This window comes from Mytilus californianus, unplaced genomic scaffold, assembly GCF_021869535.1.
Source record: "Mytilus californianus isolate M0D057914Y unplaced genomic scaffold, xbMytCali1.0.p SCAF_10, whole genome shotgun sequence".
NCBI classification, from domain to species: domain Eukaryota; kingdom Metazoa; phylum Mollusca; class Bivalvia; order Mytilida; family Mytilidae; genus Mytilus; species Mytilus californianus.
In genome coordinates this window covers 48,014,921-48,028,710 of record NW_026262582.1, presented here as the reverse complement: position 1 = coordinate 48,028,710, position 13,790 = coordinate 48,014,921, and positions in this window count along the sequence as shown.

The window sequence follows — 13,790 nt, the reverse complement described above, 5'->3', positions numbered from 1 at the left end:
TGACGTTGACTATAAAATACATGTAATAAGACATACGAGATACCACTTAATTTTCATTAAGATGAACAAAGAGTACTTTCTGAAAACTTTAAAAAAAAAAAAAAAACGAATCAGTTCTACTTTAAATAATTTGATGAAATTCGATTACAACATTCGTAATACTACAAATAGTTTTGTCAACTATCATTACAAATGTATTTATGAAGTTTTGACATCAGGTTATCTAACTATTTAACTTCTTAAAAAGCACTTTTATCACAAAGGACTTTTGACTAATTAAATAAATTACCTGACATTCGATTCATGTTATCATAATGTGTAGTTACGAATAATTCTTGATTGAAAGTTTACATAACAGAAACTTCTTCAACTTGCATTGTAGAAAAAATGTGGCGGAATAAAGCAAAGGGGACATTCGTCGAAGAGAAACCGACAGCGCCGAGGAAACAACAACGACAAAAAATCAAACAACACACTACATAGAAAAGTACAGACAGGAATCCTGTCATGGGGGAGGGGGGGGGGGGGGGGTAAGGGGGGGGGGGGGGGGGTGATCTCAGGTGCTCCGAAAGGAAACATGTCCTGCTCCACATAGAAAGCGCTGATTAATTATATCAAATGATGAGGCATCTTTAATATTGAAATATGTTAAATTTTGAAATAAACAATTACATAATGATAAAAGTAATAGTAATGATAACAATGCTTTTAATAACACGTAGAAAGCGGATAGATAATTGACTATAAAGCTAACCTTTAGACATCCCAAAAATTGCTTACCATCGGTCATGTAAAGTTTTTAGTCCTAAATCTGACCAAATAATTATGTAGTTTTGAGATTGAAGCGCGTTTATTAGGACAAGGGATAGACAAGACTTATACACTAGAAGAACCAACACAAGCATCAAAAAAATTATAGCACAAAGTTTAAAACTAAAACAAAAGCAAGAGTAACATGGATTCTTGAGGGGCGGTAGGCGGATGTGCCATCCCAAATTCCGGAAAAATGATTAGTCTTTTCCGGATCCCGAAAAAAAACCCTTTACTTACCGTGTATCGAAATGTGTAAATCCCGAATTCCCACGAAAAAAAAGACCCAATCTCGAATTCTTTATACAATAAAAGCCCAATTCCAACGTCACGAAAATGGTCCTTCCGCCCCTCATTCTTAAATGCTTACATTATTTCTATTCATATTGCCTTCCATATATGTACATGTATGTCTTTTTCCATAATCAATGAAATAACTGTAATCATCTCTACTGGTATTTGTTAAATATAAGTTAGATGGTACTCTCTGACGCTAACAGTCCCATTGGATGGTTTTAACTCAAAGAACCATGTTCATGTCTAAAATACAATAGATTAGCAAATTAAAGAGATCTGCATAAACATAAAACAAACATATTGGCAGTTAAAATTTCCTCTCACTTCGTAAATACATTTATCAACACTTGCGTTTGTTTATATAGTCTAATAGTGTATGCGGTTTGATGTTATACTGGAGGTGTTTGAATATAAATTAATGTCCCGTTTTTTCTGTTCTACATATTCTCTTTTTTCCCTTTTCAGGATGCTGTATATTAAGGTGTACCTTGACGTATTTCAGTTTTTGTTTTCTTTTTAGTTTAAGATATTGATAATTTATGCCTAAACAGATGTTTATCAACTGTGGGAAAAAAAACAATAGTTAGTTTGAACGAATTACTCTTTCGAATTACTGACAGATGTATGCGCGAAGAGAACAAGTATCAAAACAAAACATTTGGATTGCATAATATTTGGTATAGCTACATCAAATGTTATACGAAATAAACACCATGAAAAACTTACAACTTAATTCTGATCGATATTATACTATCGACACTTTCAATCAGAATTATTATTCAAAACATGAAAAAAATGTCTAGCATAATACTCACATGTTTTCATTGTCATATTGGGTTCTTTTATCTCCACTTTTCGACCTAAAAAATAGTACATGACTGCGATAATTAACACAACTGCGGCGGACCCACCAGTTGCCGCAGCAATTATATAGTGCTTTAAATTAGAAGTAATTTTTTCAGCTTTGTGTTCGCAGTGTACACCAGAATATGTGAACACATTGTCTTCGGAACACCTGCAATAGTTGATATGAAAATACATGTATAGTATTACTCTGAAGTGGGTCAGGCATTTTATATGTAATCCCAGTATTCATGATGTTATTCCTATATGAAGTCACTTCCTCGCAAAATAATAATACTGGTAAAAAATATCCGGCAAGATACAGAAATAAAAAAAAAAAAAAAAATAGAAATTCACATAAAATGGTCAGAAACAAGAAAGAGGAAAAGACTTGCAAAAGCCAGACTTTTGTCATTGCAGTTTGCTTGAAATGATCCCTAATGAATTCCAAATGTGAAAAGTTTGGAGAAAAGACGAAATATATTTACAGACATCCTAAAACCTGTAAATTAACACGTCAGTGTAGAAATTGACTATACAGCAGATGAATTAGATTACAGATATTGATAGATAGTTTGATACAAGCAGAATAATATCCAGTTAGAACCGCGACATGCAACTTAAACACAAAACTTATTACCATAAAAACTCGTATCAAGTTCGAAATTAGGTGGCGTCACTTTTACCGTTCTTGAGTTATGTCCTAGTACAACGTTATATGCAAGTGGCGGCATCATCTGTGTCCCATGAACACATTCTCTATTTATTTTGATATAAATCTTGGTACTTAAATTTGTTGTATGTCACACATTTAAAACTTAAAGGAAGACATAGCAGCACATTTTCTTTTTAAATCCTTGATCGTACAGGGAACGATACCACAAGACCACTACTTTTATACAAATTGACCGGGATATTTCATTATGTACAGATGCAATGTAGCTTGTTTGTCATGACCAGTTCTCTGAAAATGTATTAACAATTACTAACTTCATAACAGTCTGTTATAATTAGAACCCGCATGTACATTTATATTCTGGGAAAAACTAATGTGTCGGATGTACAAGAATTTCCGCGCGCAAATAAAGCTTGAAGCCATTTCTAGGAGTAGAAATACTGAAAGTACGTATAACGATTGTTTTCGCAAAATTTTCATAAGTCCATAACCTGTAATGTCGGCACAAGTCAGCAGAGCGGAATCACACATACTCATCATAGTAGATTAACATACTAAAACAAGCTCAACAATATGAAGAAAAAAACCTTTAAAACTGTTATTTTCACGAGTTTTTCGAAGTCCAAAGTAATTTTTCGGTAAATATACAGCGAAGCGGAACCTTACGCAAATTCGATCTGAAATTGTTTATAGTGGTCTCACGTTCTCAAAATGAAAAAAAATATAAATTCGTTTCGGAATGTAGGACGGACGGAAAACGAATAAGGATAACACTATTTTTCCCCGACCACTTTGTGGCGGGGCCTTAATACAGATGATAGCTGATGATACAATCACTTACTTGCATGTCGCGTTTTGTCATTTATTACACACTTCCCATTGTTTTGACAAGAATTGTTCTTACAAGGTGCAAACCAGTCACATTCCAACGTGTCTCCATTGCTACAAAGTTTATCTCCAACTACTTTTAACCCTGATGTTACAAAAACAGAAACATTTTTATGATTGGTAACAGATAATAAAACGATCACATTCTCGTTGTTGATAATAAAAGCTGCAATAAATATGTTTAAGTGTTTATAGTTCTGCATTGTCATAAATCAAAAAGGTTTTACCTTGGAAGTTCGAAACAACGAATCCTCGACCTTATTTTATCTATTCCTGTTAGGAATGTTTCAGTGAGGTACTGGTTGCTTTCCCTTTACTAGTTTCCTAGCATATACTAGTTCATTTGTGTACATGTATGTCGTCGAATAATACAAATGTGTGCGTCCCGATCTCTCAAATGCATATAGTTGTCAGTTTTATATAATAAAGCCCGGAAATGTAGAAACGATGCGGGTAAACTTATCGATCCTTTAAATAGACTTATTCTAAAAGGTTACCAATTCAACACTGTAATTAGATCTTAAATATTATTTTGATATACATGTACATATGCACATTCATGGCTTTACATGTCGACACCTATTTCTTGGCATTGCGTTAGGCTTGGAGCAGTATATCTAACGTCAATTTATTTGTTCCTGCACAAGGTCATGTTTGTCTCTGGCTGTTTCTGACTTAATTACACTAAATCCATTGGATGTTGGATGCGTACTGATTGATATTTTTTGTCTTAGATGTTATCGGCTTTGAACAAGCTGTCAGTAACTGCGGGTACTCTCACATCTTTGCTAAGTGTCTTTTTTTTGTGAGCGTGTTGTTGTCCACGTCCATTAGTTAAGCCTTTTTCACCTGAATTTATAGTTTGGTCTTGTGTTTTACTGTTACACCACTGTTCAAGATTTGGGGACGGTTGGCGCTTTCAAACGAGTTTAACCTTGCAACATTCTGTATGTGCTTGTCCCAAGTCAGGAACCTGTAATTCAGTGGTTGTTGTGAAACATATTTGCTTTTCGTTCATTATTTTGTACATGAATTAGGCTGTAGGTTTTCTCGTTTGAATTGTTTTACATTTGTCATTTCGGGGCCTTTTACAGCTAACTATGCGTTATAGGTTTTACCCACTGTTTACGGTGACCTATAGTTGTAAATTTCTGTGTCATGTGGTCTCTTGTTGAGAGTTGGCTCACTGACAAACATACCACATCTTCTTATTTTTTTTTTATATTTATACTAAAACATTTTGTTACTTGTATAATTTTTGGCTTGCCAACTTTTTTTCAATATTCAAAAGTATACCTGAATCGTTAGCCATTTGTAACGACTGGTTTATTTTGATAAAAAGGAAACTTTCAATTTTCCCTGATCCGTTAGTTAAACGGTCTGTTTTGATAAACAAGGAAGCTCCTAGCCCCGATCCATTGTTTAAAAGAATGTCTGTTTTTACGTTAACCTCGTTGCTGATATCAGTGACATTTCTATCAGTATTATTGTTGTATGATTTGAACACTAACTGTGAAATAATTTCTAGTTCGCTGTTTCTAAAATATAAAATGCATTTGGTTATGAAAACTCTCATATACACTTACCAACGCAATTGGATATTACGAATCTCGTCGTCTGTCTCTAATATAGTTTTTGCGATAAGAAAGCAAATCATAAAAATGCAGTTACTTTCAAGTTCAGGTATTCGGCATATGTTTTGAATTATTGCCTAATATTGTGTTTCTTCATCCTGTTTTTACCATCATGGTTTTCCCAAACAATTCTATTTGTTGAGGATAGCAAGAAAGAACATGCTTGTACGTATGATGACAGACTTCCTATTAACTGTGAATATTTTACAAACTGATGGCTTAGAATTGCATTACCGTTCAAATGCACTATTTATGTATTTTTTATTAATAAAAAAGCGGGAAAAATACTTAGGGCAGTCAAAAACATTAGTCGAAGAGAAATAATTTAACTCTCGTAACAATTCAGTTAAATTTAAATCATAGTTTAAAAAAGACAGGTTAATCCGATTGCTGTCGAAAGTGCACATCGAAGTAATGATTTTTTAGCAGATTTTCGTTATATCAAATATCAAATAATCATACAATTCATTGTTTGCTGTGAATGTTTGCGCTTTAAAATGTTTATATTATAATGGTATAGAAGATACAAAAGAGTGCAAAGGTATATTAAATACATTCAATCTAATTGAAACAAATAACACTAGCCTACAGAAACAGTGGCGGATCCAGAACCTTTAATAAAGGGGGAGGGGAGCACTGCCTACCATCAGAGGGGTCCGCTACAGTCCTGCTTCAGTGATTTCCAATATAATCAACCAAATTTTTCCCACAAAAGGGGGGCCCGGGCTCCCTAGGACACCCCCTGGATCCGCCTATGAAAAAACGGTAACATTGAGATAAATCACTATACATGGAAACTAAAAATTGCTTAATTTGAACCCCATCCACAACTGATTTAAACTCAGATGCTCTTGAAAGGTCAATATCAAATTCATTCAGCTTCAATAGGAGTCAGTTTGTACATTTGTATTTTTAGTAGTTTGAATCAAACGATTTAAGATATATATACATGTATTGTTGCATATATACCAGCAATGGATGCTTGATTCAATCAACCACAAGCAGTGAATGAGTTGATATTTTCATGTAACACACAACAAGAAGATATTAAAAACATTCTGTATACAAATTATATTATTTCTAGGATATAACGGCACTTCAGTCAAAAAGAGCATTGTTTTGAGTGTAAGTACTAGTATAACTTTTTCATTACCCACACGAAGAGCACCTTAGTTTACTTTTTACTATAATTGTACGACTTTGCCCCCCAGCAGAGCTATAGAAAAACAGTACATTAACGGGTGTTACACGGACACTTTTTAGATGATACACGGACACTTTTTAGTTGTTACACGGACACTTTTTATGAATAAAATCACTCGTGCATGATCAGTGAGTTCATGGGCACTTTAAATTTCAATTAGATTTGAACTTTTTGTTTCACCGACATATTTCCTGTCTTTTTAATTAAAAATATTTACATTAGCATCAATAACTGTATTTTTTTTTTCAAACAATTCCAGTAACTATTCATATTAGTACACTAAGGGGTTGACCATTTAACTTCAAAAGGCCGGTTATGGTTTTTTCCTAAAAAAACACATTTTGATCCCCAATTTTATGAGAAAAAATATATAATGGTCAAGCAGATGACACTGAAAATAATGTTCTGGCTCCTGATTTTCCGAATACCGTATATAATAGTGCTGATTTAGAAAAAATAAAATATTTGGGCGATAGCGTTGAAAAACTAAATAATTGTCTTACTCAGAAAAGAACACACCCCCTTTTGAAGCTAAATGGTCGGTCCGTAAATGTATTTTTTTTTTCAATATATGGACATGAATAGTATTCTGGACAATGCTGAAAGAAATGCTGGTGCCAACGTTTATATTTCAATAAAAAGACAGGAAATATATATATAAAAATCAAATCTAATCAAAAGATAAAATCCCTATCAACTCACCAATGCACGATTGATCCTATAAATAAAAAGTGTCCGTGTAATACATGTTCAAATATGCAGCAAATCGTAAAGAAAATCATTCAACTTATGTCATCAATTTTGGACGGTAAGCTCTGATTGGATCATATAGTGACACGTGTTTAATCCTGATCAACACTATCAGAGACATATAAAAACCTATAAGCATGAACATTTTATTTTGAATCCAAAACATATGCCTATATATATATATATAATAACAAGACATGGACATGGCACATCCTGCATTTTTTCAACAAAAAAAGGATGAAGCCGGTTTATTTTAAATTTATTTTACCCCCTTCCCCCCATAAAATCAAATGGTAGCTTGCTTACCTCTGAAATCTTTTTTATACATTACTTACTTGCGAGGTTGCATTTCAAAAAGTCTCAAATGTGTATAACATTCACCTTTAACTTGAAATGGTTCTTTTTATAAAGTTATTAGATTCTTGAATTTTTTGAGAAAAAAACTCTCGGCTGAAGGGAAGTGAGAAAAAAAATTGAGTTTAATCTGTAACTTACATTAACTGGTATATGGCCATTTAAGTTTCTAATATCTTTAGTTTTGCTACCTTTTCTAAATGCAAAATGTACTTCTTCCTTCTTGAAACGTCGTACAAGTCAGATACAAAACAAAGGTAACAAAAAACAGGCCGGAAACAACCTGCCGTATAATTTGTCTGCACTTGTAGTCAGGTCAAGGTCCTCGGCTTTCGCCTCGGACCTTGACCTGACTACTCGTGCAGAAAAACTATCCGGCAACGGTTGTTACCGGCCTGTTTCTTTGTTACCTTTGTATTGTATCTAATACATATTTTATGTAAAAACAAAATCTTTATGGCAAATTATAGACGTAAATAATTCATTTTCCGGTGTTATGTGTCTGTCCAAAGTCAGAAGACTGTAACTCAGTTTTTGTCGTTTTATAATGTTTGCCCGTTATTTGGTTTATTAATCAAGCCGTTGGTTTTCCAATTATAAAAAAAGAAGATGTTGTATGATTGCCAAGTAGAAACCTCTCCACAAGATACCAAATGACACAGAAATTAACAGCTATCGGTGACTGTACGGCCTTCAACTATGAGCAAAGCCCATACCGCATGGTCAGCTTTAATAGGCACCGAAATTACAAATGTAAAACAATTCAAACGAGAAAACGAACGGCCTAATTAATGTACAAACAAATGAACGAAAAACAAATATGTAACACAGCAATAAACGACAACCACTGAATTACAGGCTCCTGACTTTGGACAGGCACATACATACAGAATGTGGAAGGGTTAAACATGTTAGCGGGATCCCAACCCTCCCCTTAACCTGGGACAGTTGTGTAACAGTACAACATAAGAACGAACTAAAAAAATCAGTTGAAAATTGCTTAACTCATCAGATGGATACAAATAGAAATTGATTGATTTAATTTTTGTCATTTCAGTGCATTTTATAGCTTTCTATGCAAAATGTTTTCATCCCATTTTTAAAGGCACTATATTGACCAACAGAGTACATCTATTCCGTTTGGTCTTTGGTAAAAAAATTTAATGGTTAAGGAATAGTTTTTTTTCCGTTTAAAATTTATACAAACTATATTTTCTATTTTGTTAATGTTATTTAAACGGAAGCAAATTGTTTATCCGACATACCTGTTGTCAATCTGACGTCGTCTTCTTTGCTTGCCAGTAGGATTTCTCACTCTGCGAAAAACATGTTCTGCATGTTTGGTATTGAAATCAAAATCGGTGTTCAATATCAAATTATTTGAGCAATATCATAATAATTTGATCATCTGTTCATTCATTCATTCATTCGTTTATTCGTTCGTTCCTTCGTTCGTTCGGTCATTCGTTCGTTCGTTCGTTCGTTCCATCATTCTTTCATTTGTTCATTCATTCGTTCATTTATTTATTTATTAATTAATTCATTCATTCATTCATTTATGCAATCATTTATTCACTCTTTTTATATGTATTCGATCGAAATATTAACACCATACATCAATCGTGTTTCAAATGTTCAATATTGACGTTCGAAATTTTCTTTTTGTCTATTAATGGTGAACATTTGGCGTTAACGTTTATCTGATTTCCGTCCTGTCCTTAATTGTCACAGGAAATGTGCAAAGTCAGCAATTTTAATGTAATATGTTTTTCAGTTAGTTTTTTTCAGTACTTATACCTTCATACTTCCATATTTTGTGTTATTTCGACATCTTTGATGTAATTTATTTTGTTTTTATGTTTTGTTTTAAAATGGGCCGGTAGTTTCAATTGTTTTATCGTAACATATATGTTTTACTCCGATGTATATTGATTTATTGTTATACGGTTTCAGTGATACACGCATAAGAATTATAATTGTTTTAATGTGATTGTTAAAAATGGGAGAAGAATATAAGACATCATGACACTGACAGATGAATATGTTTTTGGGGAGGAACGTGGTCGGGATTTGAAAAAAACATAATTTCAACCAGCCAAAAACATTTCGTAGGCATTGGCTTTATTCCCGAGTGTGAGTTATCCGAATAATCAATATAAATTGATCTTTAGGTGTAATACCACCAAATCATAGTACGTCACATTCGGATGCATACGAAAAAATGGTAGAACAAAATATTCCATTGAATTTGACAGTTGTAGGAATTAATCCTACATTTCATTGCAGTAAAAAATTTCTAAGTCATAACATATATCTTTGGTGTTTCAAAGCACCATTATTATTTTTTTTTTATGTTTCTTTAGAATATTTTGGAAACTTGAGGTTACATGGTTACTAAAGCTTGTACACGAGAAAAAAAAGGGTTAACATTTGATTGGTTAACCTCCAGTGATGATTATTTTCTTATATGCAATGAAATGTTATGTGAAGTGTTGTCTATAGTACTGGACAGGATAAAACTATACTCATGCCAAGTATTTTTTTATTTGAAACAAAGATAAATTCTGCACAATTTTGTGAAAAGTGCTAATTTTACACAGACTAATAGGGGAAAATCAATTGTGGTATTACACCTAAAATGGGAAGCTGCACATGCATCTTTGACCTTGTGAGTACTCTCATTTGTTAAAATGTCATGCATTTTAAGTGAAATATTACAAAAACATGAAATAGTCTGAGTGGATTGAGTCTAAAAAACATATTTTATGAGAAAATAACCTTGAAATATAGGACTCTACCTTGTATATTAGAAGACAGAGCAAGCCATACTCAGTGTTTTGGGGAGCTTTTTCTGGCTTTTTCTCCTTATTTCTTTTATTCTGCTATAATAGAAAACTTTTTCCTAAGTAATACTTTAATAAATATATAGTTATAAGTAAATGAAATTATTTTGAAAGCAATAACAACAAATTATTCACTGAAAGGGAAGCTTGTTATGTCCCTCTCTGGAACACGGCTTAATTTAAGTTTTACGTAAGGACTTATTGAAACCTCCTAGGAGTCAGTAAACTTTTATATGGATAGTTCATTCAGCTTGAATACTTCAATTACTCATTTATTATAACATTTCTATCATAAATGAGTGAAATTAACCCCAAAATGTTTATTTATTGGCCTAAAAAGTTGAAATTTTGAGGAAATGAGAGGCATAAATGTTTCCAGGTAGGGTTGACTATTCTTCCTGCGAACTGATATCTTGTGAACTTACGCGTAAACAAAACCGGCTCAGCGTGTCGATCTAGTACATAGCAGGGTTAATAATCATATTATATTTCATGTAATCGTCCTGAACATTCATTCAATTTGCCGCTGGACGTCATTCATTGTCATCATTTATTTTACCGTTATACTATACAGCGAAGTGTTTTTCTTCTACTGGTTTATATTACACCTTCTTTAATTTCCACCGATCGAAATTAAAAAAAGGGCAGGTGATATTTTTCAACCAAACACTTGCGCCTGTTGGGTTATCTTTAACGGTATATAATATCATGTCTGGGTTATCTTTGACGGTATATATTGATAAATTAACTTTGTATTTTTAAGTCATGGGACGGTTTTGAGCTTATTATTCTGTATACGCATCTTTCTATAACAAAATACTATGTTGACTCTTTATATTTTGATTTGTCTGTGTCGTTGGGTTGTTGCCACATTAATGTATACCTTTATCTCCTTTTATATCAAACCAAAGGATTGACTTGGGTTATAGAAATATTGACATGTCTGGACCTCTCCCGTCCGACAGTATACCCTTAATAATCTATTGGATTCATTTGCACTTTGGAAATTGGAACCACATTTTTTTAACAGTAGAATCATTAAACTTGGCAATAATGTACCTCTGGGGGGTAGGTAAACAATACAAAAAAATGTTTGGTGTAGCTCGCTTGGTTCGGCAACTGGAGTGAAAAAATCCTGTAGGATATTATTTTCTCCCATAGGATTTTATGAAATCCTATAGGATAAAGTCATAATCCCGTAGGATATGTTTAATATCCTATGGGAATTTTTTTTATCCTATAGGAAAATTTATCTCCTATGGGATAAAATTAATATCCAAAAAAGTGTTAAATCCGATGGGATTTTTTTTTATCATGAACGACTTTTTCTCAGAAAATAATGTCCCTTAGCATTATTTTTTCTCCTAAGGGATTAATTTTGTCCTATGGGATGTTTTCTCTCCCATAGGATAATTTTTCTCCTAACGGTTTTTTTCTCTTCCTTAGGATAAATGTTGTCTTGTAGGATTTTTTGTTCTCCCTTAGGATAAATTTTGTCCTATAGGATTTTTTTTTCTCCCATAGGATACAATTTGGATACGTTTTGTCCTCTAAGATGGTTTTGTCAGTTTTGTTGGTATTTTACAAAATATATTTATGGCTTCGCTTGTCCCAGTGTTTCTGTATTTGATTGAACATTTAATCCTTAAAATAACGCATCATGCACTTCAAACGTTAACAATACTGTTATGATTGTCAATGCAAATAGTTTGTGTGGTCCAGAATATGGAACATCAATAGGAAAGATATTAAGACAATAAAAACTGTTTAGCTTGTATTGTTGGATTTCAGTCTCATATATATCATAACGATTCCGAAATGATTTAATTTTATCAAATCATTATTGTTTCATTCTAATTGGTGAATCGTACTAAACAAAATGAATGATATTTCAATATCATATAAAGTTGTCGTTAATGCAATATATCCAATGGCTATTTTCGGTAATTTCCGTTTCATGCATGGAATTTGTTTTATTGATATTTGCTGAACGTTTAGTGGCAACTATTTCATGCAAGTTATTGACGATCTGGAAATCTTATAAAGACCAGACCATACGAAAACAGTAAGGTAAATCTCCTCCAACAACTAAATATTTAAAAAGATTGTAACACAACTTCTAATCAAACAGACCTAGATGCATAGGGTCCTTGAGAATATTCAGATAAATGTTCATTTTGGGTTTAATTATGTTCTTTGCTTGCACTACGTGACATGCAAATACAAAATAATAAATGTTCCCTGTCCAGTCTGATTGATTAATAAATATTGTTTTGTTTGTTTGTTTTAATTCAAAACTGTGCCTGTTAACTTCAATGAATAAAATCGTATTGAAAAGGCCTAAATGTAATATATTTAGAATCAAGCAATGTAGGTTTTGAGTGGCTCGCTCAAAACTGGTATAGATGAGATAATTTGGCAAGATTGACAATCGTTCTTAAATTGAAATACAATGTATCACATGAAAATAAACATCTTTATTTTAGTCGTCCGTCATTTCCTTTACACGTCTTAACTAAGCAGTCACCCCTTAAAAATCTATTCTTACATGTCTTAGTTCTATAATAAATTGACATAATCATATATGATAGACCGTGATAAAACAGTAGATCTAAGAACGAAAGAAAAAAAATCTAAAAAAAAGAAATAGATATTAGTGTTCATTCATGTAGTGGTTTTCAAAGAGATAACTGAAAAAAGACCGTTTAAGTTTCCATACTTATCGAATGATATACATGGAAACATTATTTATAGCATTGTACAATATCTTGTCTTCGTGTATACTGTTTACAAGGAATTATCTATGAAGTTGTTTGATTAATGTTGTTTGTTTTACGTCCTGTGGCAAATATTTCATGTATGTTCATAACGAGAACACATTAATTATAAATACAATGGGTAGGCCCTGCAATAACAAAAATAGAAGGTCGACTGTGAGGTTGGATATGAAACTTGGAATACCACTGGAAAATGAGGGTATATTGGATAAGGACAGAAATTTAGCCTTGCAACACCTGGCCACATACGGATCATTCAAAGAATTGCTGCAAGAGTTCTTAATGTGCAGGAAGCGTTGGTGCATGACATCTACTCTGAAGTCGACCATCGATATTCAAGTGAAGTTTTCAATGATATCAATAGGTTAAATACTTTTTGCTGGAGAGTTCTATGAGATTGAATTGTTTATTGCACTTTAGATTTTTGGTATGATATTCTATTTTTCTGACCGCTTCGGATTTCTCGTGGTAGTGTTTTAGCCTCTAGTCCGGGAGGTCGTGGGTTCGAACCCCGGCCGGGTCAAACCAAAGACGTCAAAATGTGTACTTGCTGTTCCTCCACTAAGCAAGTAGCATTAGGGAGTAAAAACAAAGACTGGTATGCCCGGTTGGGTAACATGTCTTACTGCGGACTGTTACCTTGTGAACTAGCACGTTAAAAATCTATCTCAGTGTGTCAGTCTAGAACAGGGTTAATATTCATATAACATTTAC